This window comes from Rhynchophorus ferrugineus, unplaced genomic scaffold (genome assembly GCF_030347505.1).
Source record: "Rhynchophorus ferrugineus isolate W39M unplaced genomic scaffold, kcgeb_rfMv2 rfM1, whole genome shotgun sequence".
Lineage (NCBI taxonomy): Eukaryota > Metazoa > Arthropoda > Insecta > Coleoptera > Curculionidae > Rhynchophorus > Rhynchophorus ferrugineus.
Genome location: NW_027472580.1, coordinates 39338611 through 39360689, shown reverse-complemented (window position 1 = coordinate 39360689; position 22079 = coordinate 39338611). Strand labels below are relative to the sequence as shown.

Genomic DNA, 22079 nt, shown 5'->3' with positions numbered 1-22079 from the left:
TGAGACAGACGGGGCGTGCTGTACGTCGATGTCCTGCACACCCAACGTAAAATTAAGGTTGCATTCTACTCTAACCTTCTGAAAACATACGTGAAACCCGCTTATCGCTCGAAACGGAGGAGCATTCCGGCACGAAGTGCGATTCTTCTCCAGGATAACGCACACCTTCATACCACGCGTCTCACGCTCGATACAATATCGGATTTAGGGTGGGAGGTATTGGAACACCACCCTTACAGTCCGGATTTATTACCCTGTGACTACCACATGTTTGGACCACTGAAAGGAGCTCTCGTAGGTCAAAAATTCAACACCGACGATGAGGTAAAGGAGTTCGTGCGCACATGAATAGTAAGTAAACGTGTCGGAAACGTTGTCGGAAACGAGTATTTGTCTCGATCATATTTGAACCACCCTTGTATTAAAGTACAACTGCAATTCTTCGCGGAATAGATTTGTAGAGTGTCTAACGTCTTTAATTGTTTCTAACGGAACGTAGTTCCACTTTTGTACCAAAACGTCGGCCAATTGCCTCAATGATGTTGGAGATGGAAATATATTTCTCACTACCTGCTCTAAAACTGTTCATAAGGGTTGAATTATGTTGAGGTCTGGAAATTGTGCTGGCCATAAGATGTCTGAAGATATTCTCATGCTCATATGAGATATACTATATTACATGGTGTTCATATTGCCTTGCCTCTATCCCGTATAATGAAAATCACATAATTTACTTATTGCTTATCGATTGAGCAGATCGTTGATACGTAGGAGAATAAAAAAAAATAAACCTTTATAAGAAGAAAATCGTAATACTCTGGGTTTTACTTAATTCTTCAGATATTAAAATTAATAATAATTATATTATTTTATACAGGTCTAGTCTAGCTTGTAGATATAAAGCAATATATTATTTTCCATATAAAGTTAGTTAGTTTCTATTAGAATTGAGATTGTGTTTTGATCTATAATATTTCTGAAATTAATATAATATAACTTTGGTTCAAAATGGCATCCGCGGCTGGGTTACTAATAGTCTATTTTTGTATAAAAATTTTGAAGTTCTTTATCAATTGGTGGCGGCCCTATTTCATATATTGATGGCAAAATATATCCCTTATATCAACAGCATCATTTATTTGTGTTATGTTATAGTAATATTACTGTGTGACATTTTTAAATGGTCTATAGAAAAAACTACCCACATCTGTTATTCTCAAAGAAAATTACGAAATATTAACTTTTCCTCTCGTGAAAAGTAGAATCATCTTTCATTATAAACCAGCAGTAATCTGCTAGCATTTTAGCATTCCGTCTTCCTTGATAACAATCCTCTATCTGTTTTATATCCTTATGAAAGCGTTTACTTTGTTCACATCGTTTTAAGCTTTTGTTACAGTTTATTCATTAAAAATCCGTCATTTTCAGCTTCAAGGTTGCCTAAAATCTATGAATTACTTTCTTTAGAGATAACCAAGCCTAAGTCTTCGCGGTAAGGAGTTTAAAGTTTTCTTATTTGTGGGTCAACAAAAATGCCTTCTTTAATTTCGCATCGCTTAATTTAGAGAAAACAGTTCCCAAATACAAAAATGTTTAGTATTTTTATCCGTGGCCTTGACAAAATTTTTCATTAAACTAAGTTTTATATATAAGAGTGAGAGAATCATATTTTCATTTCGAATAAGAGGTTCATATTTAACGATTGAGTCAAAGAAAGTCAATATTTTTTGACCAATATTTAACTTCATAGTAGTTTTTGGAGTCTCTAATATTCCACAAAGGGAGAAAACAACAATATTTCATGAAACTTCCCTGTAGTCAAAGGTATATAGCAACAACTTTTAAATCAGCACAAACTTTATATTGGGTGGAAGGATATTGGCTGGCATTGTGGAGTATTACAGTTTTTAAGCGTAAATATTTCACTATTACTAAGGAACGTGACGTGTTAGACAATTATATCAATAAACAATGCTTTTAACTATGAAAAAGGAGTTCAAAAGACGTAATCTTATTTATGTTAGAAAAGTTGTTTCAGACCGCCGAATAGATAATTTTGAACGAAAGAGAACGAAACCTATTAATGTAATGTAGTTTACAATATTCATAAGAGTAAAATAAAATAAGTTTTAATAGCGGTCATTATATTATTTGCATGACACTGTATAATTTTAATTGTGTTCATAGCTTCTTATTTCACTCATTATAAATAAGGCTTGTCTATTAACAAACATTTCAATCTCCAGGTGCAATTTCTTAAATTTAAGTGGTTGAAAAAATATAAATAAATCTATAATATATATGTACTTAATATTAATCTATATAGATCTAAATAATAAATTTATATCTGATAATTAAATATTAATAGGTGCTGCTAATGACTTACGGATGTATTTAATCGAAGACTGAAAACCGTATTCAACGTACAACAATTTAATTTACCTTAAGAATTCAGGACTGAAAAACAATTAACGCTGTGGACTCATATATTAAATAAATGTTTAATTAAAACTGATAGATAGCTAATGAGTTTTATACGGTATTATCATAGTTTAATAAGATATACTTTCACAATTAGTGTCATGATTTCTTTAAAAGATGAAGTGAAACTATATATTAGGAGGAAAATCCTATCTTTTATATAATATAATTTGAAATTTTATATTGTTTATTTAGAAAACATGAATATCAGATTTTAAATTTGTCGTCTGAATTTGATAATTCCATCTTTAATTACAAATTGATGTAAAAATAGTTATATAAAACAGGATATTTTCGCATAAGAATATAGAAATATATATATGAATTTTTGTATTAACTTAATAACAACTAGTAGTGTCTGTTATATAGGTTGGAACAAAAGTCTCGCTACCATTGACGCAATTTCCGTTGAGTGGCAATAATGGAACAATATCAATAAATAAATCATTAAATATTATCACTATTTCTGCTCGTCTTGTGACGTATATTTATCCACAAAAGAATTTGGATGTCTACACAATAGAATGGTTAAAGCGAAACTAAGCTAAATTTCGCATAACCAAGATGGAGCACAATCAAAATGGTAGCGGTACTTTTGCCTTACCCTATATTAGAAATTTTACATAGCTTTAATTAATATTTAACTGACTTAAAAGTCAAGGATGAATAAATAATAACATACATTAAACAAGAGAAACTTACATAAAAGTTGCAAAATCGATCACCTGCAAGTAGTGTCTATTTCAGTTTCAGTCTATAGACTAATATGATTGGATATTACACGAATATTGGTTGGAATCTATATGAACCGGAAAAGTTAATAAACCGTTTGCGGTTTAGTTATTTCGATAATATCTTTTTACACGAAAATATATATTAATCTTTTTATGATAGTAACATTCTATTCTTTAATTATTTTTCTGAAATTTACTAATATGTTAATTTCTGTAACCATTATCACTATAGAGCCAGAATTCGGGTCAACTCAATCAATACTGCTGTTTGTGCTGCAGGAGTTCCGAATCACATGCTAAGTATTTTTTCCGATTAACATTTTCTTATTGAAAAATTTAAAGCATAGTGATGAGCAAATGATTGCAAATTAAATACATTACCATTTTAAGGTTTCGGTGAATGGAGGTAAAATGAAATGAAACAGTGGTGGTTTACATTCCGTGACCATTATTTATTGAAGTAATATAAAAATGTGGAAAAAACAAAATAGATAAAACGGATGGAAGCGGTGTTACCTGGTGACAAGGCATGGGCAGTCGATGGTGGCACGTCTAAACCAAACGATGGTCGGCTACTCAATGAATGAAAATGCCCTTCAATAATCTCCCAGATAAACGTCTCGGGGTTGCTAGGTATTCGTTATCGTGTTCTAGTTGGCGCTGCTGGCACCCCACCCGTGTTCAACATCTGGGATTATATTTCTGGGTATTTTGTAGATCTTTATTCGACTATGTAAAATTTGACATGCCTCAAGGTCGCTACACTATTAAATAACAATAAAAACTTTTATGAGGAATATTTTAGAAGTGAGATACTTTAATTATTTGATTCCTGATGTGATAAAACTCTATCGAAAGAACTGTTTTACACTCATTTGTTATGACAAATGGAAATAAAGTTGAAAAGCTCTTGTTAGCTACTTCAGAATATTAATTCCTAATACCAACTCAAAACATATTCCCAGACACTTATTCACACACATTTGTTTTAAATGGGATGAGGTCTGACGATAATATTGATGTAATTATTAATGCTTCGTAATTGGGCACGACAAGTTGATTTTCAAGTTTTCAAAAAAATAAGTTATAATCTTTCCATGATTATGTAACAATTATAAAGGATTTTCTTGTAGAAAATGGTAAGAAAGAAGAACACATTCAGTGTACTTACGCCAGAAATCTAAAAATTCAAATCATATTTAATCAATATAATTTGTCTTAATATAAATGAGGTTGTTGATTTTCCCCCACAAGAGTAGTTTCATTAGAGTTTCTCGAAATTTATACAGCGTACCTAGAATTTTGGTTTTTAAAAGCTATAGATTTCGGCTTGTAAATGGAGCGATTCTTGTTAACTACCTATTTGCAATCGCGTTTTTTAAACGCCTCTTGGATTGGTGTAGACGACTTTTAGAAATGCTTCATCAAAAAATTTCATTGAATCAATGCCATTTTTATTAGAAATCGACATAATTTGAGTACCTTGCCTAAAGTGCCTCGGTTATTAATACCAATTAATTTTGTATTTGATCCTGGAAAAACCCGCAGCTATAAATATTTTGTCCTAGTTGTATTGACGCCAAGACGTGTGCAGGACAGTAGATACACTTATTTACTGAGTGAGCATTTCGTAACTTCACATTTTGTGGAATTGCCGGTGTAAACGATTAAATTAGCAAAGTGATTTAAACTCCCGAATTTGTACATTAATCTACCAGAATCTAATGAGTGAAGTTAGTGAAGTAAAGCAATTTTTTTTCTTTGATAGTAACATTGTATCAATCAATTGAGCTTTACTTTTTATCAATTTCTGATATTAATAATGAAGACAGAAAATTACGTTAAATCCTCAATGGGGCAAATAGTCATTCGTTTTAATCGTTGATAATTTACAAATATAAAAACATTTCATTAGTTATTCAACGGGATTAAGCCAGCAACAGAACATCGGATTAAAGATGGTTTTGCATATCGTTTACGGCGAGCGTCCATCTTGAACCTCCGCACTATTTGTCATCGACACTTCGAAAGGGCAATCGTGATGGCCAGCTGCTCACCCATAATTAATATGCTAAAAGATATGAAGAGAAATCTGATTATTTTATCTGCTTGATCGAGCTGGACGTTCAAAAGTGACAGGGATCAGTTAGAAAGATGTTACATTCCTTCATAATTAAATATGTTGGATTTTTTTCTTTTGGTCAATACAGCATGGAGTTTATTTTTTTGTTTAAACTTGCATGGTGTATAGCAGTGGCGTAGTTTCGTACTTTAAAATTAATTTTTACATAAAATCTAATTTTGCAAAAAAATTAAGTGATTCTTAAATAGTAATACCATTCCCTATTCAATGTTTTTTTGTATTATTTGGATTGTATCTATAGTTTAACACAGGTTACAAACTACTGGTCTTGGCATTAAGCTTACGACTAATTAACTATCTACTATCCAGCCTGTTTTATGGACCGGGATAACTATTCTTGTCAGATTTTATACTATAGTCTTTCGTAAACATAAGAAAAAACATGCCATGGTGGGAATTAAAACCTCAACTATAGCAGTAGTAGCAATAGTAGTTTAACCACTGTCGCTACAAAACTGCTTGTTTCTTTAATATCAGAATATCAGAGAATCCTTTGGATAATTTAGAATCCAGGCAAGCATTCACAAAAACATTTTACAGGCTACTAGACATCTTTCCTTCATTCTATATAACTCTATATACCATAAAATATACTTAAAATTCGAACTGTAAAACGTTTAGGGCAAATGACGTGGCTCGGTGAATGGAGGTAAAACGAAATGAAAGAGTGGTGTTTACATTTTGTGGCCGTTATTTATTGAAGTAATATAAAAATGTAGAAAATACAAAATAGGTAAAACGGATGACAGCGGTGTTACCTGGTGATGAAGCTTGGGCAGTCGATGGTGGCACGTCTAAACCAAACGATGGTCAGGTACTGAATGATCGAAATACCCTTCAATAACATCCCAGATAAACGTCTCGAGGTTGCCAGCTATTCGTTATCGTGTTCTAGTTGGCGCTGCTGGCACCCCGCCCGTGTTCAACATCTGAGATTATATTTCTGGGTATTTTGTAGACCGTTATTCCACTATGTAAAATTCGACATGCCTCAAGGTCGCTACAACTGGATAGTGACTTTAAGCTTGCAAAATGAGGTTTACTTCCAGCGCTTCCTCAACTTTCGTATGAGGATTAGCGGAACTATTGACACAAATCACAGATGAATAAACATACATTGGGCTTAGTTTAAACAAAAAATAATGATATAAAAGACGTAATCAGCTAGTGATCCGCATATTCTTCTAGTATAGACGAGAAAATTATTAAATCAGACGAAAATAACTGATATTCGATAAGCCATAGGAAATATAATAGATAAAGTCCACAGAAACTTATCAAGCAGCATGGCCCAAGAAATAGGAGAGATAGATTTTAAAAATCAATAAATCATCATGTATGGAAGTATACCAATGCAGCAATCTATAGGATATTACGTACATAAGATAGAGACTATGTTAATAAAAGGAATAGAACATTTTCTGTCAAATTATATTATATTAATTTTTATATAAATAAAGGTCGATGATGGTAGAAAAATAAGAAGTCTTGTTTATTAAAGAAATTAACGAATACTCTTCTCATACTCTTCATGCGTAATTTTTGTACATTTTGGTACTGGTAAGGTATAATAAACAAATATTATGTTTGTATATTTTTTGCTTGGTTCATAAGATTAACCTGAGATAAATTTGAGACGTAAAATGATAAGACATATAAATAATATTCAGTTACCTCCTTATTAATCACTGTTATATTATTTAATAAAGAGTAGCATATACATTGTTTTTTTTATTAATAGGTTATAATTAGACGAAAATATAACTTGATTCCTCAATAACTTCGATGTATGGATATAACCCAGAGTATAGATATAACTTTATATCTGATACTAGCTATTATTAATCTTTTTGAAATAGTACGTCGATAAATTTGTTCAATTTGTTAACGTCGGTAGACACCTGAAGTAGCTTTTTGCGTTTGGTATTGGCTTTTGCGTTTGGTATTAGATTCAGATTCCATTACCAGTCACAAAACGCCACAGAAAATGTTGCTTTTTGCCTCATAAACAATGAAAGCGCGATGTTAAAACAACCTTTTAGTCAATTCGTATTGTATATATTTTCCCTCTTCTTCTTTTCTGTTTAAAAGTTTTTTTTTGAGTTTGTTGTTCTTGAACTCTTTTAGTTCTCTAGGTCATTATTTGTCAGTGACCAGTTCTAAGTTTTAGAATAAAGAAACTTAGAAGCGCATCTCCTATGTTAAAATTGGTTCTAAGTTACGCCCGGAATCCTCGTGTGAGGGTGCTTGCGCATGCGCCGTATGACAGTTAGTTACGGCGGCAAATTTAAAAATTTGAACGGGAAATTTAAAAATGTATAATAAAAAATTTTGGCGGGAAATTAAAAAAATCTTTCAATTTTACTGGGAAAATAACAAAATAAATATATTTAAATATATTTTATTGATATATTACAATTACATTAATTTTCCTTAACCATAAAGACATTGATATATTCACAGATATATCTTCACTACCGAAAACACGTAATCCACTGATATTATCTTCTCTCTAATATTTAAAACAAACCTAAGACAAACATTAAAATAAGATAATATAACTATTAATGGTTCCGTTGTATTATTTTTTAGAATCAACTAAATTAACAACCTACTTAAATTGAGGTACATTTTGTCAAATATGACAACTTCAGTTCGGCCTATACAGTCAAGTTTCTGAACTAACGACCAAAATTAGAGGTTACTACTCCAGCAGCAAAAAGAAACCTTATTCAGTATCTGCAGTAATGTTCTTTTAGAAGGCAAGCAGAATATCTTCGATAACAGTTTATATCCTATGCCACTGCATTTCAATAAGGATAGAGCCATTAGTTTTTCATCCAACCTAAAACGAAACTGATGGGACAGGCTGAGTTATCTGTAAATGAACATATAAATTTCAAGTTAGAACCTCCATTCTCTAATAATAAACATAAGTTTCTTATTATATACTTACTTCTGGATTTTGTTGGGGTAAAAGAATCTCCTATATATCTATCAGCCTCAAAAAACTTATGTGATTTAATATTGCCATTGGGGGCATACGTTCGTTGTCTTGTAGTATATGTAAAGAATCTCAATAAATATTGCTTAATTATATCAATGCAACAAATCATTATTATTTAACAAAATACTTACTATTTAAATTACTAGTAGGAATTACATCTTGTTTCAGCCATGGCTTTCCACATTTTGGTCTATAGTCTTCATTTTTAAAATGATTACAAACTTTCCTGGGCCTACATAGGAGATCATAAGATATCCCCTTAAAGTTTTCGTTTTTTACACTAATAAATTAAAATACACAGAATAATCTAAAGTAATTGCCAAATGTATATAAAAACGCAGACCGAAAAACTTGACGTAAATAAACAATACAAATTATATCACCTCAAAATGGCCGTTAACTTCTTAGGTTAGAATTGTTAATACCGAGGCCGAACGAGAGATAAACACACATATAGCTGTTGCATTTTTCATTTACATTTGGCCGCGTAACGGGGTTTCCGAAAAGTTTAAACGTGGGACCGGATTTTTCCATATAACTTTCACTTTTAATTTCTTTATTCTAGGTTCTAAGTCATTGAAACCAAAATCGACATTTGTGAAGTACCGGGGCAGCATCACTTTAAGTTTCTAAAATTATTTGATCGGGTTTGGTAGCAGATTTCTGCAAATCTAACAACTAAAACAAAGAGCATCGAAAATGAAAATATGAACGTTTCATGATTACGAAGTATATACATAATAAGACTTAATACCAAATGGAAAACTATTTTTTGTGTAAAAAAATGTTAAAAACCATCGAATCTAATAGTTAGGTTAGGTCGTTAAATAATAATTTCGCATATTTACCAATAGAAATTTCTGATCAAAATACATGCAAAAACTTATTAATCGATCAATGATAATTATACAAATATTTATAATAAGTAATTAATTTTCATATTACCTATTTAGAAAAAGTACTTTTACTCACCAAAACTCGAGACAGTTTCTCGCATAATCTGAAAACAAACAAAACATATTAAAAACTTAAAATGGTCTGGAGATTTAGCAATAAATTTACCAATATCTTATTTAATTAACAATCAAAATGAAGGTTATTTATCGTGAGCGATCATACGGCTACTATCTGTAATGAAATCGGAACTCGATCGTTTGACATGACCAAATTGCTGAAGCTAAGAAAAAAAAAGGACCGCACGCCCGTTATCTCTAGCTCTATCTGAAATACAACTTAATAAAAGCTATAAAAGTGTTATCTTACAACAATCTTACGTAAGACCAAATGAGATACACAATTCGTCCGGATTGAAGCTCACGCTTATGGATCTAATAAGCACCGTAATGGCACTTTTAAAGTTAATTCTTTATTTAGTCTTCTGGTCATTATAAGGATTTTTCAGTAAAATAACTCTTTATATTGCAGTCGGTTACTTAAATACCTATTACCAGTACTACCACTACCCATTAATTTCAATCTGTCTAATATTTTATGTCACACTTAGGTTATGTAAGCAATCTAAGTTGCTATTTCGAATTAATTCATATTCCATGGTATAAAACATTAATTGTAAGAATAGAGGAGGTTAGGGGCGTCGACCACCGAGAAAAATATCGAAATTGATCTGTAGATCTATCGGAGAAAAAATATCTATATACTTTCGCAATACATCTTGATATTATTAACTAATTGCTACAATTAAGTATCAAACTATACCAAATATTTAAAAATAACTATCATAATATGCGAAACCTTTAAAATTACATAGTACCAATTTAAAAGGTTATTAAAAAAATTAAAAATTATTAAATGGTTTTTCAGAAAATTAAAGAAATATATTTAATTTTATGTTATCATCTAATTTGAAATAAACTATAAAATAATATAAGACACTGTGTATAAAAATAAAACTGTTTATTGAATATCTTTGGCACTTGTTATTAATGAAAAACTTTCTACTTGATGATGACACTTTTGGAATATGTTCCGTTTTCTTCAGATAGTGCAAGAGCACAAATAAATTTATTGTAGAGTCGAAATAACTGAGTGAACATATTCCTAGCTCTTATGAAATTCTTATCTTGGAATCATTTTCTTCATCAAATGAGTAATTTGATGTTAAATATATAGTTTATTCATTTGCTTTGGCATTCCGGGTAAATATCTACTCGAACGCAATTAGAAGACAGTTGAGATGGATGTGATCGTTGTCCCATCTAGACAGCTAATATTTGTAATACATTGATCTTCTAAGTGGTACTGTTTCTACCAAAATTTCCATGGCATCTCTGAATGGAATTGTTTCCCAAGTTTTGGTCACTTTAGATTCCAATAGTTTACGGTTAAGAAGCTGAGCTGCTACAGACGTTGGGCGCTTTACACCTTGAAATATGATGCATCTGTATAAAATCCACGGACTAGGGATGTTTTTTAAAGCTTGACTGTTTCTTATTTGTAATATTTTATGACTACGGGTCTTTGAGATCCTTCAATACACTTTTTGTGACGTTAAAGCTTCAGCTGCGATGCTTTCTCCCAAATTCCACTGAATTACACCAAGGAATAGTTTCAGTAACTGTGGAGCGATTATCAATCCAACATCAACCTATTTTTCTTGATGATTAATTTAATTCGGGCTTAATTGAATTAATTTAAAAGAGAACAGCCTTATGATCTTCCCGGAATCATATTGACTGCTCCAATTATAAAATAGGAAAGAGTTTTAAAAACAAGAACCATTGATTTACTTGAAAAAAATATTTTATTTACGAAAAGAAGAGGCGACTTTTTATACCAGCGGATCCAACAGACGTTGTCCTGTCTCAGCTTGGATGGAAATATATATTTCAAAAATATTTTGATTATTCGATTATGTTCTGATGTTCTTGTATTCTTATAATCGAAAAATGTTTAAAATTATTGCAGCGCCACCTACCGGGTCCGCGTATAATTCTAGACCAATCTCGAGTCTACATAAACGCACACCAAAAATTTAAATAAAATCGGTCCAACTGTTTAGGAGGAGTTCAATTACATACACACAGACATAATAATTATATATGGTATATAAAGATACAAGATTTTTTAGAAGAATTTATTTTCTTTTAAAAATGAAGGTCATTGAAATTATTATAGAGTATATTTTTATATATAAAAATATTTATATATATTTCGGGTGAGTATTATTGAGCAACTATGTAAGCATGAATATTTCAACACATTTTTTGAAACAGGTTGAAACTGAACCGGACTTCAACCATCCTGTACAAATATGAACACATGTGTTCAACAAGCGGTATCACAAATTATTTTAACACATTTGGTAGGTGTTCCAGCAAGACTCTACTAGAATAAGGTGTAACCAAACAAATAACATCCCAACAATACTACAACGCTATAAATAAGTAACACTAGATATGAATTATCTCGGCAAGAAATATGGTCCGAACTATATAGCGTACCCACGTAACCTTTCAAGAAGTTTTTGCATAGACCATCTTGAATCACTATTCTATTTTTACTCGATGAAGACACACCTGAGTCGATATAATTTCAAGTGGCCGCTACATATAGAGTTGCTCAATAAAATAGAGTAAAATGTATTGCAATTTTTTTTGGTTCAATAGTTTGTTCGGATAAATTCTGTAGACTAAAATTTTCCAAAACGTATCGTATGTAATAGTTATAGAGTGCGCAAATAAATTTTAAGGTACTTAAAAATATTTTGCTGAAATAAAGCCAACACGCTTTTCTTGTGTTCTAGTTCAAGTAAGCACAACTGGCTAGTAAGTTCTGCTCTTTTATTTTACTTTGGAGAAAAATACATTTGTTTGTAAATAATGTGTAGGACATATTATCATCAATAAAAAATGGTGCTGCTGGTTTTGTTAATAATCTTGATAGTATTAACAAAAAATGTGAATAAAGTCTAATAAAGGTTCTTCTTCCAAGTTTTAGCCTAAATTTAACAGAGGCTTGATACAATCTTGGGTAAGATATAGACCTTTTCAAAATACCCCAAGGTCCTATGGATATGGTGCAACAACATATAGAGTAGGGAATATGATTTAGTATTAATTTAAGCCTAGAGCCGTCGAACGCTGCTTTTTGTTCCTTTAACTACTCTGGAACCACTACTCCAGAGTCAAAATTGGAAACTTATTGTATTAAATCGTAATAGGGGACGAAACCAGAACCCATTTGTATAAAACAAAATCCAGAAAATAATGGGATAACTCTTATTCTCATATATAACTCGCATTAAATTTAATGGAAGCGAATATTTATTAGCAAAACGAAACTATCCCAGGTGAATATTGGCAATTATTACTGATGGAATTACACTGGGAATCTAAAGAAAAATGCCTCACTATATAAAAAGGTATGACACAGTGATCTTTTAAAATAATAACGCTGGGGCATAAGTCGTCACTGAACTTCCGACTACATTTTGTTCTGGTTGATCGCTCATGCCTTGACCAAACAGAAGTGTTTTTAACGTAGTATTTGTTTGCTCTCCGAATGATGGGTAAAGTTGTAGCAAACGACAGACAAAATTTTGAATAAAATCCGTTTTACTAAGTTTGGAAGGGTTTCAGAAAATTCTTCAAAACTTGTTTCTACATGCTGTAGCTCTAACTTTCTGAAAGTATTTAAATTTTATACCGGAAAAACAAAACATCCTTTAAAACAATTCAAAAGTGAGTTTATTCTTTCGAAATATTCACACAAATTTTGAGTTCCTTTCAGTTAGACAATCTGGTATTGTTTTTACAAGAGTGATCACGAGAAAATGTAATTTTCGATAATGTAATAGTGTTGTTACTTATTTGGTGGTTCAATATTTAGTAATCTTCTTATTATGAAGAATTATGGCAGTGAGTATATATAAAGAAAAAAATATCACATAAAAGAAATAAGTTGGAATAAATTCAGCAAAAATATCTTAGTTAGTATGTAACTAAAACTAAGTAGAGAGGATATTCTACGAGATGTAGACTTCGATATCGAAATGTAGGCTACAGTTTAATTTAGTTTAGTCGAAATCCATATCAAAATGTTTCTATGTGGAAACAGGCTTATGTAGTTTTTATAATAAACATTTCCCTGAACTGTTATATCTACACTTTTACAGAAGTTATGAAAAGAAAAATATCATGTAAGTCAAGCAGTTTCCATTTGGAACCAAATAATCATCAAGTCATCAAGTTTGCTGATGCAAACCAGCAAGTCACAAAATCGCCTTTTTTATTTCAAGCAATTAATTGTAAAACTAATAAAATCAAATTTCTAGACCAAAAAAGCTATTAGGAAAGGTGGCGTATCAAGAGTGAGGTGTCCAATACATCGTATATCAGTTAAAGTTAGAATACTTGTCTCTCAGCCAATAGTGCGATTCCATGCTCTAGAAACTTCTCAAATGTGGTCTCGGTTCTTCAAATAGTTCATATATAATCTTAATTAAACTAATATAGTTGTCATGCGAAATTTAAGTTTAATAAATATAAGTGCCTGAATGTGGACGTAGCATGGTCCAAAAATTACTAACTATATTGAGAAGCCGAGATAAATTATAAATTCAATTAGTAAGTAGTGTGTAAAAATAGTTCATGGCATCAATTGCTTATTGCAATCTATTTCTACATGTCCATTGTAATATATTCTGAAATAAATGAGAGTACATCATTCTGTAATTAGAAAAGGTACGATAATTATAAAATACGTATCTTGATGTTATCATATTAAAAATTCAAAAATAATTGATAAAACTATATTGTAAATAAATTAATAATAGTATTCTATAACAGATTGCACAAAATAACTATATCTAGATTTTCATCACAATTTTATTATATCTGAAGTTTCTATTCATAATTTATAACTGGATAAAAATTAATAATATACGTTTAACTAAATTACGCAATACCTAATAATGTATAATATAGCTGTTAAAAACAACTTTGAGACTGGTACCTTTATGATGAAAGTTTTTATTCATTAAAAGTGATAATTAAGGCCGTGGTAAATAGATATTTTCCGTAGCGGATAATTACAATTTTGCCGAGATTTATTTATAAATTTCATGTTTGAGATTACAACTCTCTAACGATCCCGCTTAATTTATTTTAATTATTTACGTTTTTCATGTTTATGTATGCGCATACATAAAACTATTCGTATATTTCCAATTTTATCAAGCATTAGTGCTATAGAATTAATAATTAGAAATCAATTAAAGTAATTGTAATTAATATGGCAGATGTCTGTTCTAGTTTATTGTTGTAAGACTTCTTGAAATAATTCAGTTATACCTGCAGCATTAAGAAGAGTCTAGAAGGAATAATTATAGAATTCTCTTTTAACCCTGACGCTTGCTATTTAAAGATATTGATTGTGAGATATTTAAAAAACGTTTGTTGACAATATTAAAACTAATTATAGGAACAAAATATCTAAAGCTTTCCATCAGTTTGGTCTTATGAAAAAACATTCAACAGTTGGTAAAGATCATTAAAAAGTCTACCAAGGTAAAAATTCTGCATAGCTATATTCTTAGATATAAGTCAGTTTTGGCATTCGGGATGAATTTCAAAAAATATTACCAACACACTGAATGCCTAAACACTTACAGCTCATCAGCTTAATATCCATAAATTTCAGGATTCAGAAATGGAAAATAAAAGTTAGCAAAACGAATCGGTGCCTATCGAGAGCCTATATATATATATATATATATATATATATATATATATATATATATATATATATATATATATATATTCAAATTGAACATGAAAGCATATTATTAATCATCCTACAAAGCAACAAAGCTACGTATTTTGGGGTGATTTTTATATGGGAAACTCCATGGAAGAAACACATTAAAATTAAAAGAAAAATCCTGGATCAGCCCAAAATAAGTTGCTGTTGTGGAAGTAAATTTTTGAATCAATATATATGTAATATAAATAAAATATACATTTTTCAGAACGAGGGCCTAAGAGGTATTGCAAAATCGAATCTCTATCGTATCTCTAAAAATACAGGGATTACTAGTTGTCTTAAGATATCAACTGTTACTCAGAAAATGAAAATAATCTAATATTTTAAATATTAAGAAATATAAATATATATTCCACTCACGTATTTATATCGAAATGTTGCAAGTTTTGGATAACAGTCGAACATGCTCAAGCCATTTGATCTTATGGTGTATTGAAGTGTATTTAACAGAAAAAAAGTAGTTAATACATGAAAATTATTACTATAGATACTAAACAAGGACCGATTGATTATTTATTTAGTTTTCAAGTTATTGTAACAATAAATTGTGGGTTAGTTGGCAACGACTAGTAACAACGTTTTAATTTAATAAATGTTTCGTAAGATGATATCATATAATTACTTAAACATTACATTGCTTGTAAATTAGGATGAATTTTTAGGAGATATTACATTCAGAAAAACTATTATTCTATTGTTCAGTTATACTGATTGTTATAAAAAAAAAGTTACTACATTCTGATTCTACTTGCGAAATAAATTGTCCTGGTTAATTTATATCTTTTAACATTTAACACGGTTTTCTATAAGGGCGCATCAATATTGAAATGGATTGAAGCAGGTTGTGTCTGAAGTATTAACCAAATCCTTTCTTTGTAATAGAAATCTAGAGATAACGAAATATTCTGATTGATTGTGGCTTATGGGCTGTACACTTGCGGCTTCAGAGTACACCACAAGAAGGAATCGAGTAGCCTAAATGCCTGATATTTTTGCCAAAATCACATTATCTTTTCGAGAGGTACTCACATCCAATTTGGGAAAAATAAATTGCTTGTCATCTTTCTGTATCGCTCGAATAGCTAAAATAGAAGCTACTAGCTGATATACTTTTCTGTTTTATTCTTTATTATTGCATCCTTGTATTGGAGAATTTATTTATATGAATTACTGATACATTATTTTTAAACAATCTGTTAACATTTTCTCCGCCCCTATCATCACTATTTACATGCGAGTTCTATTACGGAATGAGAAACAATAAAGAGCCGCGCGAAAACTCCTCGGAAACTATTGGCGCACGTGGCAAAAATCTTATTATTTTCCTCTCCATAAATCTCGTCTTGAAATGTTAAAACGGTTCTAAAGATAATATATGGTGTCAGTCACGACTTACGTTCGTTGGGTATTAGAATGGGTCTTAGAAGGAACAAGATCTGTATTGTCGGGATTAGTTTTACAACTGGTGGACGTCGAGATTAGCGAAAATAGGTGATTTATGAAATGATTTAGTGCATTACAAAACAAAGTGCTTTGGTTGGTTTTCAGATGGTCATGCCCACTAGAGTACATGGATTTACGCTCGAACAGTCTAATATAAATCAAACTATACTTTTATACAATCTACTACATGCGATTCGATATTTGTTTTTGCATTCATTGAAGACCTTAGCGTATTCAAGATTTTATATCTAAATATATATAGCATGTAATTCGATTTTATTAAAACTTTATAGGTTATCCTATTGTGGTATTTTTGTTATTTTTTGTTTTTATTACTAAATATTAGAGTTATTAAAATGATCAAATTTCTTTTGAATTAATTACTGCACATAAGACTTGAACGAGAAATAGCTTGAATCGAGAAATAGTTAAGGAATGGTGTGGAACTGGCATTTTAGGTCGGAAATAAGTTTAGCATCATTTTTTTTTGGTGAATTTTACTTGTAGACTTTCCAAACTGACAAATAAATAAGTTAATATATTTTAATAAAACAGGTCAATTGAAAAATCCCCGGCCTACCATAGTAAAACACATTTTTTTGACAATATTAGTTCTTTTATGCAACATAATTCCCTTCAAGGGTGAAACACTGATTATAGCAACCCTCCAATTTTTCGATGCCATTTCTGTAATACGATTTGTTCTTTGATTCAAATAGGCCTCAGTTTCGGCGATCACCTCTTCATTCGACGAAAATTTTTTTCCCAGTGAGCATTCTTTTGAGATTTGAGAACAGGAAATAGTCACTGCCGACCAGATCTGGAGAATACAGTGGATGAGGAAGCAATTCGAAGACCAATTCATGGATTTTTGCCATCGTTTTGACTGACTTGTGAGTGCAATGTCTTGGTGAAGCAGCACTTTCTTTTTCTTCAAATGTGGCCGTATTTCGGTCCGGTTCAAACGGTCCAAAAACGCTATATAATAGTCGCTGTTGATGGACCTCCCTTTATCAAGGTAGTCAATAAAAATTATTCCATGCGCATCCCAAAATACAGACGCCATAATCTTGCCAGCCGACTGTTGCGTTTTCCCACGCTTTGGAACGGGTTCATCGTATGCAGTCCACTCGCATGACTAACTATTATATTAGACTTTAGATATTTAAGCCACTTTTTAAAGTAATTATAGTTGAGTAGCTGTTATGTAAAAAAAAAATAAAGTTAATCAATGAGATTTCAATGAAAATTCAAATGAAAATCTATTGTGGTATAAATCCTTTGTTAATATATATAAACTTATTGGCCGACTGATCAAGAGAAAACCCCAGACCTGTTAGGTTTCTTCATAGTAAGAAACATAACATCCAACTATATAAAAGTGGAAGAAAATTTTGAGCTAAGTTCAGATCATACGCTAGTGATTCTGACGTTGGGCGAAAATATAGAAAAATAAGAAAAGAAAGAAACCTAACGTTAACAAACAAGAGAACAGACTGGGAAGGAATTGCTGAAGAATTGAACAAAGGAATTCAACTAAATGTACCCCTCAAGACAACGGAACACTTAAATCTTGAAGCAGAAAAATTCGTAGTAGGTATTCAACAAGCTTGGAATAATATTCCAGAAATTAAAAGTACAACTAAAGGAATTAATTATCCAAAGAAGTGAAAGAGTGGAATTGGGCACGTGACAATCGCCAAAAAGCAGAATCATTTGCTAAATATCTAGAAAAAACTTTCAAACAAGAAAATTCGATAATTGAATTAGTCACGTCGAAAGGGTTAATCAAAGTTATTAAAACTGGAATAGGAAATCACCAGGCTAGTATTTAATAACAGGAGAATTACTGCAAAAACTACCAAGAAAGGGAATCATACAACTCACCAATTTGATCAATGCAGCATTTAGATTAAAACATGTCCGATGCGTAAATTATAATGATCCCAAAACCTGGGAAGTCACCAAACGAAATAAAATCCTATAGACCTATATCACTGCTGCCAGTAATATCTAAGGTTTTTGAAAAGCTCCTGTTGAAAAGAATAAAACCGATCATAGAGAGAAAAAACCTAATACCAACACACCAGTTTGGGTTTATTAACAAGCACTTAACAAATGACCAGTTCCACAGAATAACAGATGTTATTGAAAAAGCCTACGAAATTCAAAAAGTATGCTCAGCTATATTCTTAGATGTAGCACAAGCCTTTGATAAGGTTTGGCATGACGGCCTTGTTCATAAACTATAGAAAATGCTACCAAAACAACACACTGAACTATTAAAATCATATATTACAACCCGAATGTTTAGAGTCAAACAAGAAGAAGCTTACTCTACAATAAAAGAAGCTAAAGTAGGTGTTCTACAAGGAAGTGTACTGGGACCAATGCTTTATCTACTCTACACTTGTGATATACCACAAATGGAAAATATCACGATGGCTACATTTGCTGATAACATTAGCAATAACATTAAATAACACTCCATCATTCCATATAGCATCAACTCTAAATATGTCGGAATGAATCTCGATGCAAAACTTCGCTGGAAGTAACATATAAAGAAGAAAAGAAAATAACTGGAATTGAAATATAGGAAAATGTACTGGCTAATTGGAAGAAAATCCCAATTATCAGTACATAATAAATTGCTATTATTTAAGCAAATATTGAAACCTATATGGACATACGGAGTTCAATTATGGGGATGTTCTGTAAAGAGTAACATAAATAAAATACAAATTTTTCAGAACAAAGTCCTGAGAGGTATTGTGGATGCACCCAAATACTATAGGACTGATTACCTACATCGAGACCTTCAGATACCCACAGTCAGTCAAGAAATCAAGACAATTGCAATGGGGCATGAGGAAAGGCTCTATTCTCATACGAATACTGAAATATTGCAACTTTTGGATACCACCAGAACAGGACACAGACTCAAAAGAATCAAACCATCTGATCTGGTGTAGTGTTGTGTAGTGAGGTACATATATTGAAAAATTCAGCAGTAACATGTATAAACATTATTTCACCAGAGACTGAGTTAGGGCCGATGGGTCCTCCTAGTTATATATCTAGATTTAAGTTAGCATAAACACAAATTGTAGGTTAGACGGTAGATAGATTGATAGTAGATATATATATATATATATATATATATAAGCACTATTGTTTAATATATATCGCCGTTAAGATTCCAATTCAAATTAAATAATTTAACACTTCATGCAATGCCTTTTAACCCCAACATACCCACTGAAACAGAATTCAAATAGAGATATATGCCGAATATAATAACTTTTTAGAAAAATGGTTATAATAGCTCTTATAACGTCGTTCATTTGCATTCGGAAAACAATTACCATTGTGGCTGTTCGTGATAACCAGCAAGCCTCGCGTCTTTAGAGCGACTTTTTATTCTGCGCTATCATTAGAAATATCATTTTTGCTTACAGAGTCAATGTATTCTGCAAGATCATCGAAACTAACCATCCGAGGAAGAGATCGATCATTATGAAATACTTTAAGTTAAGAAAAAGGGTATGCAGTTTCTAAGACCAATATATTTTTTGCTAAATAATTATGTACGGTGTAAAGCCAACAATAATACATATATTAATGTTGTTTAGAATTAGTTATTCTTCAGTATTTTAGTTGCTGAATTTGCTGATATAGTGGGTAAAATATTGGTTTCAGGATAGTATTTTCTTAATTATATTTTTATTATTGTGGATTTTAATTATCGATGGGTAATCAAAAATTTCGCAATTATCGATGTAAAATATTTATCAGATAAAAATATTTTCTTACGTTCATCATAACTTAAAATAAAATGCAGCATTGAGACTAATAATTTTGAAAGGCTAAGAGATTAGGATCCACGTATATATCTGAAAATAACCAATAAAGTAAAAATTAGTAACGAATGTGACGTGGTCCTGTAAATAAAAAATAAAGCATATAAAACTTTGGTTTGTGCAGAGTTGAAAACACATTTTTAGTCTTAACTAACCACTAACCACTTTAGTCTAACTTAACACACTTTAGTCTAACTTAAACCATCTTATGTCAAAAATAAGACATTTCGACTTGCTGGATTCACTCAGACGTTAACAAAACTGGCGATTTGGTTGTATTTTGAACACAAAAGCTCGCTTTACGGGTGCGATTGAATTACAGGATACATTAAAAATTCTTTTAGATTTTTTGTTCAGGTCTGGTCAACTTGCGCTTTAATTCAATAAAGAACAGGTTTTAAATTCAGTAAGATATGATATCTAGCGTAGTTTAAAATTTAATGTATAATTTTTTATGCAAATAAAATTTTTGAAACTTTGTATTATGCTATTAAACAGGCCGAAAACAAACCGTAGCCAATTTATCATATTTTTGCGTTTTTTTCTAATAGTTTTTTTTATCTTAGGTATTGATATGTATATATGTATATGTATTATATGTATTAAGCAATATATGTATAAAGTACGCAATGCGATAGTATATATATATATATATATATATATATATATATATATATATATATATATATCGGTGCTTAATTTCATATGTTATTATCCATAATTAAAGATATCATACTCAATGTCCATCTAAATAGATTTTGTTTGAAGATAACAGAGTAAATAAGTAATAATACAAAATTGTCATGTATATATAATATGGCTCTCCGTTTTACTAACACCTGAATAGAATATTATTTTTAAAAAACATAAAACATGAAATACTGCCGTAACGAACGGTTTGAATTTGTTATTTCAATAACTAAATTTTTTTTTTGCGCATATTCCATATTTGAAACTTTTAAATTAGGAAGTAGAAATTAAGTTTTTGAGAATTTTTTGAACATTATATATTATCTGTTTCTAAGTTGTAGTTGAAATAAAGCAAGCCTACTGAGATCTATGTATGAATAAAGCTGGATTTTCACACTTTTGTCGTTGAAATCTGTATCCAAAGGTGGTGTTTAGCATATAGATAAAGTTGAAACTTATTGTATTGCGTTTAATAAAATAAAACAAAAACACTTTAAAACTAAATTACAGCACATTTTCACTAAAATATAAGTAGTTCATTTAAATTTTCCAGAATTCCTTATATATTGAAAATTGCAGTCAGGGTGCTTCAGACATTAGTTCATATGTTATATTCAATATTCATAATATGAAGTTTCAAATTCTTCTCTCAAAAAGCTTCTCAGTTTTGCATGTTTTTAGTTGGTAGGGATAAACTTACAGTAAGGTGATAATATAAAATCGATTTCTTCCATTAAGATGCATTAATCCCTGAGGATATCCGAATTCGATAGGATTCATACGGAGGCTCTGCCCTTTCCATGTCAACCATTGAGAAGCGAGCAAGTTCAAAAAGGTTGTATGTACCTCGAAGATGATCCACGAGAGGGACGGCCAAATCTCTAATCGCATCAGAAACCATCGAAATGGGCAATAGTTAAGGATGTGAGAATATG

General features: G+C 30.9%; 1 long non-coding RNA gene across 1 annotated transcript in view; it reads right to left on the bottom strand.

The window, feature by feature from the left end:
- Nucleotides 1–22079, bottom strand: part of LOC143197112 (uncharacterized) — a 250567-nt gene that overhangs the window by 132256 nt on the left and 96232 nt on the right. Inside the window, exon 3 of the long non-coding RNA XR_013005930.1 lies at nt 9338–9365. This is a non-coding gene — a long non-coding RNA (uncharacterized LOC143197112). The remainder of the gene's footprint in view (nt 1–9337; nt 9366–22079) is intronic.